General features: G+C 24.7%; 1 long non-coding RNA gene across 1 annotated transcript; it reads left to right on the forward strand.

The window, feature by feature from the left end:
- Window positions 1-19,303: 19,303 nt before the first annotated feature.
- LOC150025722 (uncharacterized) lies at window positions 19,304-20,437 on the forward strand. Its single transcript, XR_016522902.1, has 3 exons — window positions 19,304-19,446; window positions 19,598-19,672; window positions 20,394-20,437. It is a non-coding gene; the product is annotated as an uncharacterized LOC150025722 (long non-coding RNA).
- Window positions 20,438-23,486: the final 3,049 nt, after the last annotated feature.

Consider the following 23,486-nt stretch of genomic DNA (forward strand, 5'->3'; position numbering starts at 1 on the left):
TATATTAGATACTACTCATTTGTAATTCTTTTACAATCAATTTTTTCACTCTCTGTGTAAGGCTTTCCATAATGGAAATATCAATAAACTTTCTGAATTTAAACTACTCCTATCATTATACATCTATGATAAAAGTTTGATTTCATAAAACATATATTGTTAATATGATGAGACACTTTCCCATCTTTTATTATTTATAAACTGACCACAATAACTAATTTTTTTATATAATTTAATAAAAATACCAAATATATCACTTCAAACAATTTTACTGGAAAAATTATCTTTCAATAAATTATTGCTATGATAACATAAAATAATTAATTTGAAAATAAAATGAGAAAAAAAATGTGTATCAATCGATTATTATTTTTATATATAATTAGACTAGTTCTTTTAAATTTAAAATAAAAGTTTTTGAAATAATTTTTTTTTCAAGTTAAAATATTTATTTAATATGCATATCAAATTTATTTAATATGTAACACCCAAAGTATATTTCACCCTATGATATAAACTTACTTAAAAAGTAATAATTCCTTTTTCAATTAAACATAAACATAGAAAATTCATTTTTCATTTCAATATCGATATACAACAACCAAATTACTCATGGATGTATACATTAAGGACATTCAACAAGTAGAATTCAACTATTTTTTTTTTGAAGACTCGTATTAATTATACTCTACCAAAGACAAACATCTCATCTAATACTCAAGATTTAGATTTACAAGTGAATCTAAGAAAAAAATAACCACGATATATATATATATATATATATATATATATATATATTTTGATTAGAGGTTGATAGATACTAACACATGATATGAGTTCATTCAGGATTCTAATATGGAAGAATAAGAAGAGAGGGTGGGTATAATTCACCTATCATATTAACTAAAAATTAAAAAATAAAATAAAGAAGATAAGTCTGACTTTATTAAAAACACAAAAGGTGAACAACTTTTCATTATAATGATTATTTATATGTAATAAAATATTTTTAATGTATAATAAATCAAATAAAAAGTACAAGTTATTACAAGGTGGACTTTAAGCCCAACTCAACCCCATAAAACCAGCTCAATGGAGTGAGGTTTGCACCCACTTATATACTATGAAATGTCCTAATCTCTAGCCGATGTGGGATCTCCAACACAAGTTTTAATTAAAATATATTTCAAAATAAAAATATATTATATTTTTAAAATATTATGCAATAATGTTACTTATGACAATTATGTAATATAATTAATAAACATTGATAATTTAATTTTATTTGACATTTCAAAATATGTATGATGTATAATAGGTATAAATATTTAAAATTTAATGTACTTTTAAACAATATTATTTATTCCATTCACATATTACAACTGGTTTGAGAAAATCTTTAACTGTAGTTGATTGGAATGCATTTATGTTGAATTATGTATTTCTTTTAATGACACTAGTTTTTAGTGTATGATTCACTTTTTTTAGTAACAGTTTTAGTGTAAGACACTCATTTTGAGAAATTAATTTGCAGTAAGGTTTCTCTCTCTTAGTAGTAAATGGAATAGTTTTTCATATAAGAACTGGAGTATTTCTTAAATATTTTTATTTTTTTATTTTTTTATTGATAGAAAAAATTTAAAATTAATTTAAATATATTTTTTATTTTTAATATCTTTTAAGAAAAATTATAACAATACCACCAAATTATTTTAAAAGTATTAAAAAACTAAAACTATTTATTATAAGATGGATGGCCAAAATACCATTATCTTGATGCATTACTTTTTGTTGAATGGAGAGAGTTGAAGTAACTTTTAGAGTTTTTTTATTCAATTTATTTGCATTCAAACAACAATTTAACTTGTATATACAAATTGATTAAATTTATAAATGGTTTTTTTTTTATGTTGTTTTATTCTTTTAAAAGTATTTATAGATAAATTTATTTAAATATAGCCTCAATTATGGCATAATAAATATATTTACAAATGTTTTTATTTTCTAATTAATTGATTTCAACTGTAATTAATAATGTATAATCTCCTTATCATTTTGAAATTTTCTCTTTGGCTCAATTGAAGGTATGATCTTGGATTACTTTCCATTAAAAGCAAGTGATATGTCTTTGGTTGGATAGGTGATTTTTGTGAGGGTAAGTTGTATTAGTTTGAAAATTGAGAGCATTTCTGAATGTATAAGGGTTGAATCACCCCTAAATTGTTTCACATTTATTTATTTTTTCTTATTCATAAAATGATAATAATAATAATAATAATAAAAATAATGTATAATGTATTTTTTAATTTTATTAATGTGGTATTTATATTTTCATGTTTAGTATGAATATAAATATATTTTTTTTACAAATAATAAGTATTCTTTTAAATAAGGGTATTTTAATATATGTAAAAAAAATCATTAAAGATTATAAATAATTAGCTTTAATGTTATTGAATGTGATATAAAACCACGATATATATCTATTAAATACATTATTATTTTCTATTTTACGCTTTTGTTCAATAAATATCACCTCTATATATATCTTTACAATAAAATCATTAAGAAGATTAGAGTTTATATATATATATATATATATAATATATATATATAATATACATTTTTTTAAAGATTAAATAATTTAAAATACATTTTTATTACTTAGAAATTAATATAAAATAATTTAAATTATTTTTTTTTAAAGAGAAATTATAATAAAACTACCATATTATTTTAAAAGTTTTAGAAAAGCTCATATTATTTTAAAAGTTTTAGAAAAAACTAAAACTATTTTCCTGGTCAAAACATCATTATCTTGATGCATTACTTTTTGTTGAATTGAGAGAAACTCAGATTTTTTTATCAACCAAAATAAATAAATAAATATGAACATAATCTTTAAGAAAAATTCTAGCATCTATCAACTGTTAATACAAAGCAATGTAGTCTTTTACCAACATTAAAAAAAAAAAAACATAAAACTAAAGAACTTTTAACAACATTTAAAAAAAATGATCTATTCACACCAACTCACCATTAATTCTACACAGAAACTATTGGAGCAAGGTTATTCATATTGCCGTTTTCATAACTCAGTAAAGTCTAAAGATTCATTCTTCAAAAGGAAGAAGAGTTTTCCTAAGCTAATTTAAACTTGTTTAACTATGGTTTCAATTATCATATATTTATAAATGCTTTTATTTTCTAATTAATTACTTTAAAAAATAATTAATAATATATAATGTATTTTTTAATTTTATTAATGTGGTATTTATATTTTACCTGTTTAGTATGAATATAAATATTTCTTTATTTAGAACTAATAACTATTTTTTAAAATTTGGTATTTTAATATATGTTAAAGATTTCGTTAAGGGTCAATATAATTAGCTTTAATAATGTTATTAACTGTGATATATTTTTATTTATAAAACCACAGTATGTATTTATTAAATATTTACTATTTTCTATTTTATGTTTATGTACAATAAAAAATATTAAAAGAATGTCATAAATTATAGGATTTAACATCCATGTCTTTATATATATATATATATATATATATATATATATATATATATATATGATATCTTCTATCTTCTCTTGCATACACATAAGAGTTAAAAAAAGAAATAGTGGTCTTCTTCAAAGAATGAGCATGAAGATAAAAATTTGATGTTTTTTCAAATTCTTTGCTTTACTCTTCTCTTAACTTCAGGTAATAAACTTATATTAGCATGTTTTTTAGTTGTAAAAATTATTTTGTTGTATATTCATTTAAATTATCGACTCAATTCCTCATATATCATTATTTACACTTTTATTTTCTCATCTAACACTCTTTTGTTTTTATTTCTCTATTTAACACCATTTTGTTTTCATTTCCCTATCTAGCATCATTTCAAAAGTAAAAAAAAAATAATAAAAAATATAATTTTAATTTTGAATGCATTGAAAAAATAAATATTTTTAATGTTTAAAATAGTTATTAATGAGTAAAGAAATGAGTTTTTACAAAATAAAAATAAAAAAGTAATAAATTAAAAATGTTTAGTTTAAATTTTTGTTAAGAATGAAGAAAATAAAAAAATTAAATCCTACAACAACATAAAAATTGAATGTATAAACATAAATTAGTATTTATTTTTATTATTATTGATGATGTAATCATGTTAATTTCAAGTAAAAAATAGATGACATAATTATAAAAAAAATCAAAGTCAATTAGTATTAATTAGTATTGGACACACAAATAATATTGAAAAGTATTGGCCTGCATACACGGGTCAAATACTATGCCCATGAAAAAAACCTTAAGGGGGAGGTCTAAGTCAAGTCGAATAAGGACTGATATGAACATAAGAGAACAACAAGATCGAACAAAAAAATGTTCATCTTTTCAAACACCAGGACACAAAAAATAACGTGTCCCAACATTATTGGATCGTCCACTTATCGATATTACTTATGTTTCATTTCGCACAAACTATTTAATATACTATTGAAAAAAATATTAAATGAATGATCATCTCTCATTTATTTTTCATTTTATGTTCAACATATACTTATTTAATATGGTCTTATATCTCTTATCTCTATCTGGTTTTGATTTTGATTTTGATTTCTTTTTATATCTTTATCTTATTTTGTTTTGCCTTTATTTTATATCTTTTATGTTTTTAGCTATTATTATTTTTTTCTGTCATTCTTTATTTTTTTCTATTTTTATTGTTGTTGATTTTATTTTCTATATTTATTTGTTTTTGTATTTTCTTTTCTTTTCATTTTTAAGCATTAAGTGTAGCATTTGCATTAGTGTTTTTTTTAGGATTTTGCACTTAGGTAGACACTTCAATATTACATGTGTCCACTACTAATTAATACTAATTGACTTTTTTTTTTTTAATAATTATGTCCTATATTTTTTACTTGAAATTAACATGATTACATAATCAATAATAATAAAAATAAATATTAATTTTTGTTTATAGATTCAACTTTTATGTTGTTGTAGAGTTTAACTTTTTATTTTCTTCATTCTTAAAAAAATTAAACTAAACAATTTTAATTAATTGTTTTTTTATTTTTATTTTGTAAAAACTTATTTCTTTACTCATTAATTATATTTCTAACTATTTTAAACATTAAAAATATTTATTTTTTTAATGCATTTAAAATTAAAATTAAAAAAAAAATTGCTTTTGAAATGGTGCAAGATAGGGAAATAAAACCAAAAGGGTGTTAGATAGAAAAATATAAACAAAATGATGTTAGATGGAGAAATAAAAGTGTAAATAGTATTATATGAGAAATTGAGTCCTAAATAATCTTATATTGATTAGAGATAATGATCTTTTATATTATATAAATAGGTGAAAATCTCACATAAGATTAAATTAGATTTAAAGTTCACTTTTTAATAAAATGAGATATGATAATAACCACAAACAAGTTAAATTGTAAGATATGAATTGATAAAAATGGAAAAAGTTTGCTTTGGACATAATTTATAATTAGTTTTTTCATAAATTTCAGGAGAAAATGGATATTCGCCAACACCTCTAGGAAGAATTTGCCAAATAGGAGGACATACATGTCCCAACCTTCAAATTTGTCAAAACTTTTGTCATTATTATGGCTATAAAAAGGGTGGTTCTTGCATTCCTCCCGATGGTGAAAGGTGTTGTTGTAAATTAGATAATCCTCCGTAATTCTATTACAACCAAATTTTCATGTAACACAACTTTCTTTAGTGAAAACATCAATAAACTTCCTCATTTTAAACTACTCCTATCATTATATTAAACTACGATAAAAGTTTGATTTCATAAAATACATATATTGTTAATATTGTGACACTTTCCATCTTTTATTATTTATAAACTGACCACAATAATTAATGTTTTTTCTATATAATTTAATAAAACACCAAATATATAATTTCAAACAATTTTACTGGAAAAATTATCTTTCAATAAATTATTGTTATGAAAACAGAAAATAATTAAGAAAAAAAAATTGTATCAATCAATTAATTTTTCTATATAATTAAATATTAGTTCTTTTAAATTTAAAATAAATGATTTTGAAATAACTTTTTTTTATTGGCTTAAATTATTTATTTAATATGTAACACCCAAAAATATATTTTACCCTATGATATAAACTTACTAATATATTGTAGAAAGAAACAATTAGATTAATCTTTCATAAATAATTCACTTTCTTTTTCAATTAAACATAAACATATAAAATCCATTTTTCATTTTAATACCAATATACAACCACCAGATTACTCATGGATCTATACATTAAAAACATTCAATAATCAGAATTCAATTAACGTCTATTTAAAGATAAACCTAGTATAATTTTTTATTTCAAAAAAAATTCAGTTAAGCATGGGAGTCACTCCAAAACCTAGGGACCTATAACAAGTTATTCAAACATTAACAAATTTTAGTATGAACTTAATAAAGTTAAGAGAAATACTTTTTTCAACTAATCCCACCAAAACTGATAACAAAACTTTAAGAAAAATGAGAGGAAAAAAAGAAAGAATCTTTAAAATAAACAAAAACTTACTTTGATGAGATTTTTGAAAAAAATAGGTATGAAGAGGGAAAAGTAGAGAGAAATAATAAAAGAAAGGGTATGTGTTGTGTTTTTTTTTTTCTCTACCCTATATTATCTAATTTTGTTTGCTTGATTGTATTAATTAACCAAACTTTGTTTTATAATTTATAATATATATATATATATATTTATATTGATTAGAGGTTGATAAATAGTAACACATGATATGAGTTCATTTAGGATTGTAATATAGAAGAATAAGAAGAGGTGGGTATAATTAACCTATCATATTAACTAAAAAAAAATAAAAAAATAAGGAAGATAAGTATGACTTTATTAAAAACACAAAAGGTGAAATTTTTTTCATTATAATAATTATTTATATTTAATAAAATATTTTTAATTGTATACTAAATCAAATAAAAGTATAAGTTTTAATTAAAATATATTTCAAAGTAAAAAATATATTATATTTTTGAAATATTATGGAATAATGTTACTTATGATAATTATGTAATATAATTAATAAACATTGATAATTTTATTTTATTTGACATTTCAAAATATATATATATATATATATATATGATATTCCGAAATATATATGATGTATAATAGGTATAAATATTTAAGATTTAATGAAATTTTAAACAATATTATTTATTTTACTCACATATTACAACTTGTTTGAGAAAATCTTTAATTGTAGTTTACTCGAATGCATTTATGTTGCGTTATGTATTTCTTTTAATTATACTAGTTTTTAGTGTATGATTCAGTTTTTTTAGTAACAGTTTTAGTGCAACCGTCACTCATTTTGAGGAATTAAATTGCAGTAAGGTTCTCTGTTAATAATAAATGGGATAGTTTTTCATATAAGAACTAGTGTATTTCTTAAAAAAAAAAAATTTTTTTTTTTTTTATTGATAGAAAAAATTTAAAATTAATTTAAATATATTTTTTTATTTTTTAATATCTTTTAAGAAAAATTATAACAAAACCACCAAATTATTTTAAAAGTATTAAAAAACTAAAACTATTTTTCATTATGAGATGGATGACCAAAATACCATTATCTTGATGAATTACTTTTTGTTGAATTGAAAGTTGAATTGAGAGAGTTGAAGTAACTTTTAGAGTTTTTTTATTCAATTTATTTGCATTCAAACAACAATTTAACTTATATATACAAATTGATTAAATTTATAAATGGTTTCATTTCTTTTTTTTATGTTATTTTATTATTTTAAAAGTATTTATAGATAAAGTTATTTAAATATGGCTTCAATTATTACTTAATAAATATATTTACAAATGCTTTTATTTTCTAATTAATTAATTTCACAACAATTAATAATGTATAATGTCATGATCATTTTGAAATTTTCTCTTTGGCTCAGTTGAAGGTATGATATTGGATTACTTCCAAAATTTCTTAAGTTTGTTTTTCCTTTTTAAATTAATGTCTTGATAATTTGATTAGCATTTTTTCAATTAAAAGCAAGTGATATGTCTTTAGTTGGATAGGTGTTTTGTTGTTTTGTTGTTGTGAGGGTACACTGTATTAGTTTGAAATTTGAGGGCATGTTGCTCTGGATGTATAAAGGTTAAATCATCCTAAAGTGGTTCACATTTATTTATTTTTTCTTATCGATAAAATAATAATAATAATAATAATGTATAATGTTTTTTTTAATTTTATTAATGTGGTATTTATATTTACATGTTTAGTATGAATATAAATATTCCCTTCTTTACAATTAATTCCCTTTTTTACAATTAATAAGTATTTTTTTAAATATGGGTATTTTAATATATGTAAAAAAAATCATTAAAGATCATAAATAATTAGCTTTAATGTTATTAAATGTGATATAAAACCACAATATATATCTATTAAATACATTATTATTTTCTATTTTATGTTTTTGTTCAATAAATATCATTTCTCTCTCTCTCTATATATATATATATATCATTAAATAGTAAGAAAATTAGAGACAAAAAATAATTAGTCACTAAAAATTAGTTGTATCTAAAGTGATTTATTTTATTAAAAAAAAGTATAAGATGGTTTCTAAATTGGTATATAAATTAACTATCAAGGTTTTAACTATTAATATTTTAAATTCTAAATTAGTTTTTAAAAGACTAATAGATACTAATTTAAAATACAAAGTAGTAAGTAAGTAAAACTTTGGTAACTAATAGTTAGATACCAATTTAGAAATGATTTTATAAATTTTTATTAATAATAGAAATGACTTTAAATATCATTAATTTTTTTAATTTATAGAATAGTCTCTAGTTTAGTTAAATAGTAACCAATTATTTTGATCTCTAAACTTAGTTTATATTTAATGATTTTATTGTACTATATATACATGTGTGTGTTCTATTTTCTTGCATACATATAAACGTAGAAAACTAAAAAGAAATGCAGGCCTTTTTCACAAAAATGAGTATGAAGATCAAAACTTTGATGTTTTTTTTCCAAATTCTTTGCATTGCTCTTCTCTTGACTCTAGGTAATAAACTTATATCTGTTTGTATAACATGTTTTTTAGTTTAAAGTACTTATATCTGTTTGTTTAACATGTTTTTTAGTTTAAAGTTTTATTTTTGTTGTATTTTCATCCTAACACTTTATATTGAATATGTTAGAGATAACATATATTTTTTTAGTATAGTTTATATAATTAAGCGAAAATATCAGAGTATGAAAAGTTTAATAATATTAAATTAAAATTAATTTTTACTTCTTAATAAATAAAATTAAATATAATATTAACCATAATAAGTTAAATTGTTAGATATGAGTTGATAAAAATCAAAAAAATTCTTTGAATATAATTTGTAATTAGGTTTTGTAAAAATTTCAGGAGAAAGCGATTATCCACCAACACCTCCTGGAACCGTTTGTCAGGTAGGAGGAGGAAGATGTCCCGACCTTAAAAGTTGTCAAAACTTTTGTACATTCTTTGGTCATTCACAGGGTGGTTATTGCATTCCTCCTGATGGTCAAAGATGTTGTTGCACATTAGATAATCCACATTTGTAATACTTTTTTACAGTCACTTTATTTTGACCGTGTAAGACAAATTTTGATATAAAATAAAGTAAAAACATTAATAATTTTTCTTAATTTAAACCACTCGATCCTATCGTTATACATCTCTAATAAGTTTTTATTTTATAAAATACATAAATTGTTAATACAATCAGACACTTTTCCATCTTTTATTATTTATAAATTGACCATAATAATTAATGACATTTTATATAATCTAATAAAAACACACTAAAAAAATCATTAAATAATAATTAATTTTAGATAAAAAATAATATTTAATTTGATGATTAATTATTTTTTATTTTTAAAATTAATCTATATTTAACGATTTTTCGATAACATCGAATATATTATTTCAAAGAGTTTTACTGGAAATTTTATCTTTCAATAAGCAGTTATACACCAACACCTACTGGAACTGTTTGCCAAGTAGGAGGAGGAATATGTCCCAACTCTGAAAGGTATCAAAAATATTGTAAATTCTTTGCAAAAAAAATGGTTATTTTTGTATTCTTCCTAATGGTGAAAGGTTTTACTCTACCAAATAAAAAGTGCTCCTTCTATTTAATTCTTTTATAATAACATTTTTCATGTAAGGAGAGTGTGGAAAGGTTAATAAACTCTCTCTATTTCTATCATTATATATCTCTAACAAAGGTTTATCTCTTTTTTTTTTCTTATATCTTGATTTTCTTGATAAAGGATGAAAAAATAACTATAAATGACAAATAATATAATATAAGGAGAATATATTGGAAAAGGATGTTACAGTAAAACACCACTCTTTTATTAGTAATGGATTTTGCATTGACTTAGTCCATCAAAATGTAATTTAATATACTAAAGTCACTAACAACCCCTTTTAACAATATAAAAAGCAATAAACTTCATCTGAATAATTATTTTAATAAGTTAAAACATACCTTTAACTAACTAAAATCATCATAAAATAGTGGAAAACTTGTACAATATAAAATATCATTTGAAATTGATTTATGAAAATGTAAGTTTTCCCCTTACTCCTTCAGTTTTCAAATAATTCAAATCTGAGTTGGAATGAAGAATATATATTCTCCACTTGAAGGGGTGTTAATATTATTAGTATTGGGCCTTAGTCTTTTCTGTTTTTTATTCTTTTTACACCTTTGCTTATGTATTGGGTTGCGTTTTGGTAGGCCCATTTCTTTTATCTTCTTTGATTAGCTTTTGGCGGTTTCTTCCTGCACCCCTACATTATTCTTCCTGCACCCCCACAAAGTTACGCAAAGACAAAACTATCTCTATATAAACTGTACATTTATTTTTTTTGTATTCTGGATTATGAAATCTGGTAAATTTTCGGATTGGCGCATCCAGTATTCTCCTGGATTGATGCTTCCGATAGTACATGAATGATAGTGTTAATCCAAAATAAAAAATGCAAAACATCCATAATTGAAAAAATCATTCCGGATCCGCCAATCCATAATTCAAAATATGCATTCCGGATTCAGAAATCCATAATTGAAAAAAATCATTCCAAATCCATCAATCCATAATAAAAATTAGGTTTCCAGATTCAACAATTTGGAAATCAATAATTTATGCAAACTTTGCTTCTGGAACACCCCCTCATCCGGAATGCAACATGATTCACTTCCGGATTGATGAATTCGTAGCACACTCCCAGATCCCAAAATTGTGGAGATCAATTTCGAAATTTAAAATATTTTGGGGGTGCAGGAAGAAACTGCCTTAGCTTTTCTGTGTATGAGTACAGTGACAATTTTTTCAATTCCAATGAAATAAGTTTTCTTCGTTTTTCCATTTCAAGGTTTTCTTCTTATTTATATATATATATATATATATATATATATTTATTTATGCATAATTCCATCGTAAATCTATAGTATAAGAAAATAGTTCAAAGAGAATAAGTATAATTTGTCATGAATATAGTTATGTTGTATGATAATAACTCACCCTTGTTGTATGATTGTAAGATTTCATGTTGTAATTGCATTACTTATATGATGGAAAAAAAAAAAAAACCTTTGTAGGTTACTTAGATAAATCTCGATAAATCTAAAAGTTTGGTTTATTAAGTTAATTTATTTATTTTTATGTTTACATTTTGAAAATCATAATTATACTTTAACATTGTATGTAAATATTTAAATGCTAATAATTTTAAGTTTTATGCATAAAATAAACTACACGGGATGTGCACAGAAGAATAAGAATCGAGTGGGTATAATTCACCTCATATTAACTAAAAAATAGAAAAATAAAATAAAATAAGGAAGGTAACTCTGACTTTATTAAAAACACAAAAGGTGAAGACTATTCATTATAATGATTATTTATATTTAATAAAATATTTTTAGTGTATACTAAATCAAATAAAAAGTATAAGTTTTAATAAAAATATATTTCAAAATCAATAAATATATTATATTTTAAAGTATTATGCAATAATGTACTTATGACAATTATGTAATATAATTAATAAACATTGATAATTTAATTTGGTTTGCCATTTCAAAATATATACGATGTATAATAGGTATAAATATTTAAAATTTAATGTAGTTTTAAACAATATTGTTTATTTTATTCACATATGACAACTGGTCTGAAAATCTTTAATTGTAGTTTGTTGGAATGCATTTATGTTTGATTTATCATTTTTTTATGACAGTAATTTTCCTAGTGTATGGTTTAGCTTTTTTAGTTCCTGATAATACTTTTTTATCGATAAAATTAATGTAAAAATAATTTAAATACATATTTTAAAAAATATTTTTTTTAAGGACAAATTATTTTAAAAGTGTTAAAAAACTAAAACTATTTTTTTGTTATGAGGTAGATGGCCAAAATATTATCTTGATGCATTATTGTTGAATTGAGAGAATTGAAGTAACTTTTAGAGTTTTTTTATTCAATTTATTTGCACTCAAACAACAATTTAATATATATATATATAAATTGATTAAATTTATAAATGATTTCAGTTCATTTTTTTATTTTGTTTTATTTTTAAAAAAAAGTACTTATACAAAAGCTTATTTAAATATGATCTAAATTGCTACCTAATACATATGTTTATAAGTGCTTTTATTAATTAATTATTTTCAACAATAATTAATAATAATACATATAATAAAAGATCATATATAAATTAGCTTTAATAATGTTATTAAATGTGATGCACAATAAAAATTTATTCAATAAAAAAAATATTATAGAGTATAAGATTTTATCAAGAAAATAATAATTATCTAATTATACAAAATTATTGTATGCAATATTGTAAGATATTGTACCCAATTATATTGTACCCAATTAGTAAGTGGGTCCCTAACTAATGATATTGTAATTTGGAGAGATAAAATCTCCATACACTTTATATACACAAGAATAAAAACATATTCTTTTTTCTTTCCATATTCTTACATACAATTTCCTTATAGGGTTAGCATCAATCTTGTGTGTACTATATATATTTATATTCTCTTCTCTTACATACATATAAACGTAGAAAGCTAAAATAAACTCAACCCTTCTTCAAAGAATGAATATAATGAAGATCAAAACTTTTATGTTGTTCTTTCCAATTCTTTGCATTGCTCTTCTCTTGACTCCAGGTAACTTATATATGTTTGTTTAGCATTTTTTTAGTTGCAAGTTTTATTTTTGTTGTATTTTCATCATAACACTTTATATTGAATATATTGAAGATGCATGGATATTTTCTAGTACAGTATATATAAAGTAGGAGAAAATGAACCAATTTTATAATATTAAAATAAAATTAAAGTTTATTTCTTAATAAAATAAAATGGGATATAATATTAATTACAATAAATAAAATTATATATATATATATGAGTTGATAAAATTAAAAAAATTGTTTTTTTTATATAATTTGTAATTAGGTTTTACATTAATTTCAGGAAAAAGCGAATATTCATCAAAATCTTCAAGAACAGTTTGCGTAGGAGGAGGAACATGTCCCGATCTAAAATGGTGTCAAAATTTTTGTAAATTTTTTGGTTATTCGAATAGTTTGTGCTTTTCTTCTCCTAGTAAAAAGTGTTGTTGCAATATGGTGGCTCCTTTGTAATAGTTTTAGAATAACTTTTTTCATGTGAGATAACTTTTCACATAAAAAAAAGTTAAAACATCAATAAATTTTATTAATTTAAACTACTCATATCGCTATACATCTCTAATAAAGTTTGATTTCATAAAATACATAAATTGTTAATATAATTAGACATTTTTCCATCTTTTATTATTTTAAATTTACCACAATAATTTATTTTACTCTATATAATTTAATAAAAACACCAAAATATAATTTCAATCATTTTACTGAAAATTTTATCTTTCAATGAGTTTATTGTTATGACTATAGAAAATAATTAATTTGAAGATAAAGTAAGAAAAAAATAGTAATTTATAATAGGAACAAACAAGTGAAAGAGTAATTTATTGAAATAATTCTGTAACATAAAAATATATTTTAAAACAAACAATTAGATCAATTATTTATAAATAATTTAATTTATTTTTCAATTAAACATAAATATACAAAATTAGATTATTTAACATGTATTCTCATAGAAACTGCAATTAAAAAGATACTTACAAGATTTTTAAACTTTAGTATTAAACTCAGATTCAAACTAACACAATGAACTTATCAATTACTTTCCAAATTCATAAATTTCAAACAAATTTTATGAATTAAAATTTATTTCACACAACAAAACAAAAGAAATTTGGAACTTGTGACTATGTGAACTGATTTGGAACTTGTGACTATGTGAACTTCATGATTTTTTTTAATTTAAACTTCTACTAAAAGACAAAACTAGTATAATTTCTTATTTCAAGAAAATTTCATTTAGATAGTGGAGTCACTCTAAAATCTAGAAACTTATAGTAAATTTTCTAAATATTAACAAATTTTAGTATGAGCATAATCAATTTGAGATGAAATTTTTTCTCATCTAACTCCACCAAAATCAGTGACAAAATAATAAGATAATGAATCAGTGACAAAATAATAAGAAAAATGATAGGAAAAAGAAGAAGAAATATTTAAAATAAAGAGAAAGTTACTTAAATCTAATCTTGAAATAAATGAGATATAGAGAGAGAAAAAGAGGAAGTGTTGTGTTTTTTTTTCTCTCAGGTTACTAACTATGTTATCTTCTTCTTTTTTGTTTAATGTATTAATTGTATTTTTTTTTTCATCTTTTGAACCCAACTTTATTTTTCAATTATTAATGAGCTTGATATAATATATATATATATATATATATGAATTAGAGGTTGTTATATAATTTAATAATATTATTGAACGTGATTTATTTTGAATTTAAAAACAATTGTGTATATATATTTATTTATTTTTATTGTTAATAAAAACATGCAGATAAGCCTGGAAAGGTAAAGAAAAAAACTCATCTTAAAAACAATGAGTATGAAGATAAAAACTTTCATATTATTCTAAATTAATTGTATTGCTTTCTGATTAACTTCAGCTAATAAATTTATATCTATTTTATAATATGTTTTTCAATTCTAAGATTATCTTTCTTATATTTTCGTCCTAATACTTTCTATTTGTGTTCAATAAAATGAAATATAATACTAACCACTTATGTTAAATTATTTTTAAATATTGAAACTAAAGATACATGTGTACAAGTTATAAGACAAAATATTAATATAATATTGCACTTAGATGAATAATTTGTATACACATGAAATAAAGTGAGTATTGATTAAACCAATTGACGCATACTTTACTGGTGAGTTTCACTTGAATTAGATTGACGCATGTTCAATCTGGTTTACCTCTGTTAGAGGATTTAGAAAAGATTAATCTTTAGAAAACCTACGAATAATTCAATAGTGGAGGAACTTGGGATCAATCGCTTTTTATTTGTTGTTTTAATTCTTTATATTTTATGCACAACAATCTCAACCTTCTTTTTACCTTTATTGTTATTGTTAACTTTTATGGCTTGCATATAGATTCTAAACATCAATCTACTAATTTCACTATTGGATTCCTTGGGAGACGACTTGGGGTCATCTAGCCATAATTAAACTATCATCTCTATAGTGTTAAACAAGTTTATATTGGAATCATATTTAATATTTAATTTGTCTGTTAAACGACAACTATCATTCTTATAACTACCCCTATGACCTATTCTTCTAGACTTTCCAATAATGAAGGAATTAAACTCAATGCAGAAGAAGCTTCGACATTTCACAAACTCATAGGGTTGATATATCTCAGAAACACAAGACCTAACATTGTCTTCAATGTTAACAATCTTAGTTAACTTGTTTCTGCACCCACCAAGAACCATCGACAAGTTGCTCTTCAAATTTTAAGATATTTTAAAAGTAATCACGAACATGGTATTTTTCTCTATAGTAATAGTACCATTCATTTAAAAGTTTATAGTGACTCCGACTATGCCACTTATCCTAACTCAAGGAAATTTATAACTATTTTTTTGGTGGATCTCTTATCTCGTGGAAATCCAAAAAGCAACAAATCATCTCCAAAATCTCTAGTCTGAGAATAAAGTTCTTGCAGCGACCAGCTATGAACTTTAATGGTTAACCTTTATTCTTCAAGATTTGTGTATCCCTTTCATGACACCTACAATATACTATATACTGTGACAATCAATTTGTCATCCACATTGCCTCCAACCAAGTCTTTCCTGACAGGACAAAGCACGTCGAAATTGATTGCAACATTGACAAAGAAAACCTCAATGTCATCTCCTCAAATTTCCAGTATCATGTGCTATGCAAACTACAGACATATTCACAATCCTTGAGTTTTCAAAGATTCCAAAATTCAAGTTGGAAATGAAGAATATATATTTCCAGCTTGAAGGGGTGTTAGTATTATTAGTATTGGGCCTTAGTCTTTTTCTGTTTTTTCTTTTCACATCTTTGCTTTTATATTGGGTCGCGTCTCACTAGGCCCATTTCTTTTATCTGCTTTGATTATCTTTTCTGTGTATGAGTACAATAAAAATTTAAATTTATGCATAATTTCATCATAGATCTATAGTATATGAAAATAGTTTAAAGAGAATGAGTATAATTTGTGACGAATATAATTACGTTTTGTGTTAAATAACTCATCCTTGTTGTATGATTGTAGGATTTCATGTTGTAATTGCATTACTTATATGATGGGAAAAAAACCTTTGTAGGTTACTTAGATACTTAGATAAATCTCGATAAATATAAAAGTTTGGTTTATTAAGTTAATTTATTTTCTAATGTTTACATTATGTAAATCATAATTATACTTTCACATTGTATGTAAATATTTAAATGCTAATAATTTAAAGTTTTATGCATAAAATAAATTATACGGGATGTGACATATTAACTAAAATTAGAAGAAGAAAATTTAAATAAGATAAGTCTGACTTTATTAAAAACACAAAAGGTGAAGAAGACTATTCATTGTGATTATTTAAAATATTTTTAGTGTGTACTAAATCAAATAAAAAGTATAAGTTTTAATAAAATATGTTTCAAAATCAACAAATATATTATATTTTAAAGTGTTATGCAACAATGTTACTTATGACAATTATGTAATATAATTAATAAATATTGATTCAATTTTATTTGACATTTCAAAATATATATGATGCATAATAAATATAAATATTTAAAAATTAATGTACTTTTTAAACAATATTATTTATTTTACTCACATATTACAACTGGTCTGAAAATCTTTACTTGTAGTCTGTTGGAATTATCATTTTTTTTATGACAGTAATTTTCCTAGTGTATGGTTCAGTTTTTTTAGTTTCAAATTTTGTCGGATTGTCACTATCTATTTATTTAATTATTTTTATCGATAAAAAAATTTAAAAATGAATGATAAAAATAATTTAAATACACATTTTTTAAAAAAATTGTATATCTTTTTAAAGATAAATTATAACAAAATCACCAAATTATCTTAAAAGGGTTAAAAAACTAAAACTATTTTTCATTATGAATGGACGGCCGAAATACCATTATCTTGATGCATTAGAGAATTGAGAAAATTGAAGTAACTTTTAGAGTATATTTATTCAATTTATTTGCACTCAAACAACAAGTTAAATTATATATATAAATTGATTAAATTTATAAATGATTTCATTTCATTTTTTATTTTTTAAAAGTATTTATACAAAAACTTATTTAAATATGGTCTCAATTACTACATAATACATTTATTATTAATTAGTTTCAAAAATAATTAATAATACATAATGAAAGATCATATATAAACTAGTTCTATTATTAAATGTGATGTAATTTTATTTATAAAACCACAATATATATTTATTAAATAAATTATTATTTTTCTATTTTAAGTTTATGTACAATAAAAAAATTATTTAATAAAAAAGAACATCATAAAGTATAGGGTTTAACATCCATATTTTGTGTACTATATATATATATCCGTGTCCTCTTCTCTTGAATACATAAAACGTAGAAAGCTAAAAAAAACTCAGGCATTCTTTAAAGAATAAATATGATAAAGAACAAAACTTTGATGTTGTTCTTTCAAATTTTTTGCATTGTTATTCTCTTCACTCCAGGTAACTTATATATATATTTTGTTTAGTATGTTTCTTAGTTGAAGTTTTATTTTTGTTGTATTTTTATCTTAACACTTTATATTGAATATGTTGAAGATGCATGAAATTTTTTTAGTACTTTATATATAAGTAGGAGAAAATGAATCAATTTTATACTATTAAATTAAAATTAAAGTTCATTTCTTAATAAAATAAAAAGAGATATAATATTAATCACAATAAATTAAATTGTTAGATATGAGTTGATAAAAAAAAAAATTTAATATAATTTCTAATTAAGTTTTACATATATTTCAGGAGAAAGCAAATATTCATCAAAAGTTCCTGAAACAGTTTGTCTAATAGGAAGCGGAGGATGTCCTGACCTCGAAAGATGTCAAAAGTGTTGCTGCCCTTATATCCCTCATTTGTAATACTTTTACAATATTTTTTTTCATGCATGACCACTTTCGACATAAAAAAAAAAATGGAAACATCAATAAATTTTCTTAATTTAACGTTTTACATCTCTAATAAAGTTTTGATTTCATAAAATACATAAATTGTTAATATAATTAGACACTTTTTCATCTTCTACTATTTATAAATTGACCACAATAAAAAAAAAATTATATAATTTAATAAAAATACAAAATATATAACTTCAAGAAAATTTACTGAAAATTTAATCTTTCAATAAATTATTGTTATGAATACAGAAAACAATTAATTTGAAAGTAAAGTAAGAAAAAAAATGTGCATCAATAAATTAGTTTTTTATATAATTAAAGATCAGTTCTTTTAAATTTAAAATAATTGATTTTGAACTAAATATTTTTTAAATTATTTATTTAATATGCATATTATATTTATTTAACATGTAACATCCCAAAAATATCCTTCCCACATATCCTATAGTAATTTAAATATAAACTTAAACATACATATTATATGTGTAACGGCACTTTTTTTTTTATAAAAAGCAGAAACATTGTGCCCACTATCACTTTCTTCTTTATTCTTCCAAACCACTCTCTCTCTCTCTCCAATTCTCTTCTCTCCCTCTCTCTTAATTTCTCTCCCAATCTTCATCTATTTTAGAATCTGATCATACCACGCTGTAGCAGAGGAGTTAAGGAACATTTCTACCCGATCAGATTTTCAAACAGAGTAAGTTCATTTTTACTCTAAATATCCTTTGTTATCTGTTTTTCCTTAGGATTTAGTCATCAATCTTTGTGGGGTCAGTTGAGAAGTTTAATCCTCTCAACTTATTCTATTATATACTGAAATTTTGTTCTGTTTGGATAATTTGCATTAGGCCCGTAAACCTTGAAGCTTATCCAAACGGTGGGGAATAAAATTCTAAAAGTTGCTTGGAAAGCAAGCAATTGAGGTAAGGGAAGCTAAATTTAATTTTTAATAGCACCCTAGGATAGAAGATCTGAATGCGGAAGGGACGTGGTCCCAATATTGAATTTCTCTTACAGGGGTGTTATTTGTTTATATATTGTGTGTTTGTTATAATATTGTATGACGAAATGGTATGAAATTGAATTCATACATTTGGGATAATGTATGGACTGATGTTTGTTGTGTATTAAGTATTGATGTTGGGATAATGTATGGAGTGATGCTTGTTGTGTATTAAGTATTGATGCCTATGTGGTAACAGAGATCTCCGAGCTTCACTGATGATCTAAGTCACATAGACTAAGATATCAGGTGGTGAGAAGCTGATGGGGGAGTTCATGCACACCGTGACATATGAGATGCACGGCTTGGGTTGTATTGAACTTACCCTGATCCTTTCTGTTGGATTCGCTGGTAATCTTTGGATCAGATGTTAGTCTCTGGTAGGACTTACTTAATACGGGTCTTCCGGAAGACGTTGTTTGTTGAATATTCTGGATGTGTAGATCCATGTGAGATCTATGTGATTGTTTTAATGTTGGGATTTGAAGAAGATTGTGTAATTTGAGAAATTGATCATGTAACTTGGTTTTCTCTTTGGATTTAAGTGTGTATATTATAAAATTCTATTTTCAGTAGCTTAGCTTACCCTTGCTTTTCTTGCTGTGTTTGAACTGCGATGATTGTACTACGTACACGAGCAGATGACCATACAGGTGCAGGAAAGCCTTAGAGGTTACAGAGTTTTATTTTGAGCTGTGGATATGTAAATATTTGTATTTCTATAAATCCTAATCATGTATTAGGAATGTTTTGAAAAACTCCAAGTTTGTATAGAAACTGGTAGAACTTTTATTGTAATAGTTATATGTAAATTATGGGGTGTTACATTTAATGGTATCAGAGCGGTTCATCCTTAGGATAACCTGAGGGTAGTGGGTTTATTTTGTTTCTTCTACGTGTAGATTTTTGGTTACGTCTAGCCTCAAGACTTAGTTAAAAGTTTCTAATAAGATGTTTGACAAAGTTGTTTTTCTTGAAATCTTGTAGTGTTCGAGTCAAGTTAATTGTTATGAATAAAGATGAAAGTATTAAGAATGAAAAGAATCTTGATAGAGTGGTGAGGGTGCACACTCATGACTAGATCAAGATTATTTTCTATCTTAATTCTAAGTAGCTAGAGTACATTTTAGGGATAAGTTTTGATTGGTTTTTTACTTGTTTCGTATGATTATTTCTTTGAAGTTAATTTGTCTTAAAGATGTAGTTGAAAACTTTTAGTAATTTCTAATCCAATTCTTTATGTGCTTAGTAGATGGCACGTAGACCACCTACTCCTCCTCCACCAGTAGATATGCCCAACTTAGCTCGGGCAATAGAGATGATGGCAACAGCCTTGCAACAACAGAGTGCTACTATGGCACAACAGCATCAGGCCGCCCTTCATCAATTAGAAACAGCTAGATTAGCAGCAGAAGCATCTCAGCTTCATCAACAACCCCATACCTTTAGTCTGGAGGATTTTCTGAGACACAATCCACCCAAATTTAATGGCAAGGTAAATCCAGATGGAGCAGACCAGTGGGTGAGAGACATAGAAAGAATCTTTGAAGCTACTCAATGCCCGGAAGAGAGAAAGTTATCCTATGCCATTTATGTACTAACTGAAGAAGCTGAATTCTGGTGGATAGGCATGAAGCAAATGATGGAAGACAAAGGAGAAGATGCCACTTGGGAGAACTTCAAAGTAAGATTCCTGGAGGAGTATTTTCCTGATAGTGTTAGGTATGCAAAAGAAATTGAATTCATGCAGCTGGAACAAGGAAATCTTTCAGTCACTGAATATGCTACTAGGTTCAAACACCTAGCTAGATTCTACACCCAGACCATGACTGAGGCTTGGAGATGTAGAAAATTTGAGTTTGGGTTGAAGCAAGAGCTTAAAGAAGTGGTGATTCCTATGTCCATTAGAGATTTTCCTGCTCTAGTGGAGAAAGCAAAACTAGTGGAGAGTTTGAAGAATAGTAGCAGACTTGCTAAGCCTCAAGTGGGAGGACCTTCTAAAAGCTTACCTAAATATGAAGATAGAAAGAAACCTTATTTCAGACCTCAATCTTATAGCAGTGGAAGACTCAGTTCTCAATCACCACCTAGTTTCAGATGTTTTCGATGCGGTGGGCCACATGTTGTTAGAGTTTGCCCTCATCCAGTGTCAAATGTGACATGTGATAGATGTCACAGGTATGGTCATGCAACAAAAGACTGTCGTGTCCAATTGGGAGCTCCAAATTCTGGCGGAGTGCAGCAAGTACAACAAAATAGTAATAAAAAACCCAAAGCTGCTGGCAGAGTTTTTGCTATTAGTGGAGCTGAAGCTTCACAGTCTGATAGCCTTGTTAGAGGTATTTGTTCTATCCTTGGAACACAATTATTTGTATTGTTTGACTCTGGGGCAACCCATTCTTTTATATCTTTTGATTGTGCTAAGAAACTTAAGTTGCCAGTCCGAGAATTAGAATTTGAGTTGGTGGTATCTACACCAACAGAAGGTATTATAGTAACTTCTTCCATGTGTGCTGAGTGTCCAGTAATTATAGATGGGCAGAGATACAAGATCAACATGATTTGTATACCTCTAAAAGATTTGGAGGTTATCTTGGGAATGGATTGGTTGTCTGCTAATCATATCCTTATAGATTGTGGTCGGAAGAAGTTAATTTTCCCTAAATTAGAAGGAATGCAGGTTATCTCAGCTCATCAGTTTGAGAGAGAGATACGAGAAGGTGCAGAATGTTTTATGCTCTTGGCTTGTTCTATAGTTACTGATAAAGTACAAAAATATATGTTTGTAGTTCAGGAGTTTATGGATGTATTTCCTGATGAGATTCCTGGACTTCCACCTAAAAGAGAGATAGAGTTTGCAATAGACTTGATTCCCGGAGCAGGCCCTGTGTCAATTTCTCCATATCGGATGGCACCAGCGGAGTTAGCTGAATTGAAGAAACAACTAGAAGACTTATTGGAGAAGCAATTCATTCGACCTAGTGTTTCTCCATGGGGAGCTCCAGTGCTATTAGTGAAGAAGAAAGATGGTTCGTCACGTCTATGCATAGATTACAGACAATTAAACAAGTTAACAATAAAGAATAAATATCCTCTTCCTAGAATTGATGACTTGATGGATCAGTTGCATGGGGCAGTTGTCTTTTCTAAGATAGATTTGCGCTCAGGTTATCACCAAATTTCAGTGAAAGCGGAAGATGTTCAGAAGACTGCTTTTAGATCAAGGTATGGTCACTATGAATTTTTGGTTATGCCATTTGGGGTGACTAATGCTCCCGCTATTTTCATGGATTATATGAATCGGATATTCAGACCTTTTCTTGATAAGTTTGTGGTAGTGTTCATAGATGATATCTTGATCTATTCTCGTACAAGGGAAGAACATGCAGAACATCTTAGAACCGTCCTGAACATTTTGAGAGAAAAATAGTTATATGCTAAACTTTCAAAATGTGACTTCTGGATGTCAGAAATACAATTTTTAGGACATGTCATCTCTGCACAGGGAATATCAGTAGATCCTTCTAAAGTGGAGGTTGTACTTCAGTGGGAACGTCCTAAAACAGTTACAGAAATTAGAAGCTTTGTCGGGTTAGCAGGATATTACAGGAGATTTATAGAAGGCTTTTCTAAAATAGTGGCTCCTTTGACCCAATTGACTAGAAAGGATTATCCTTTTGCATGGACTGAACAATGTGAGAAAAGCTTTGAAGAGTTGAAAAGAAGGTTGACTA

The sequence above is a fragment of the Phaseolus vulgaris genome, chromosome 7 (assembly GCF_051622355.1).
Source record: "Phaseolus vulgaris cultivar YP4 chromosome 7, ASM5162235v1, whole genome shotgun sequence".
NCBI lineage: Eukaryota > Viridiplantae > Streptophyta > Magnoliopsida > Fabales > Fabaceae > Phaseolus > Phaseolus vulgaris.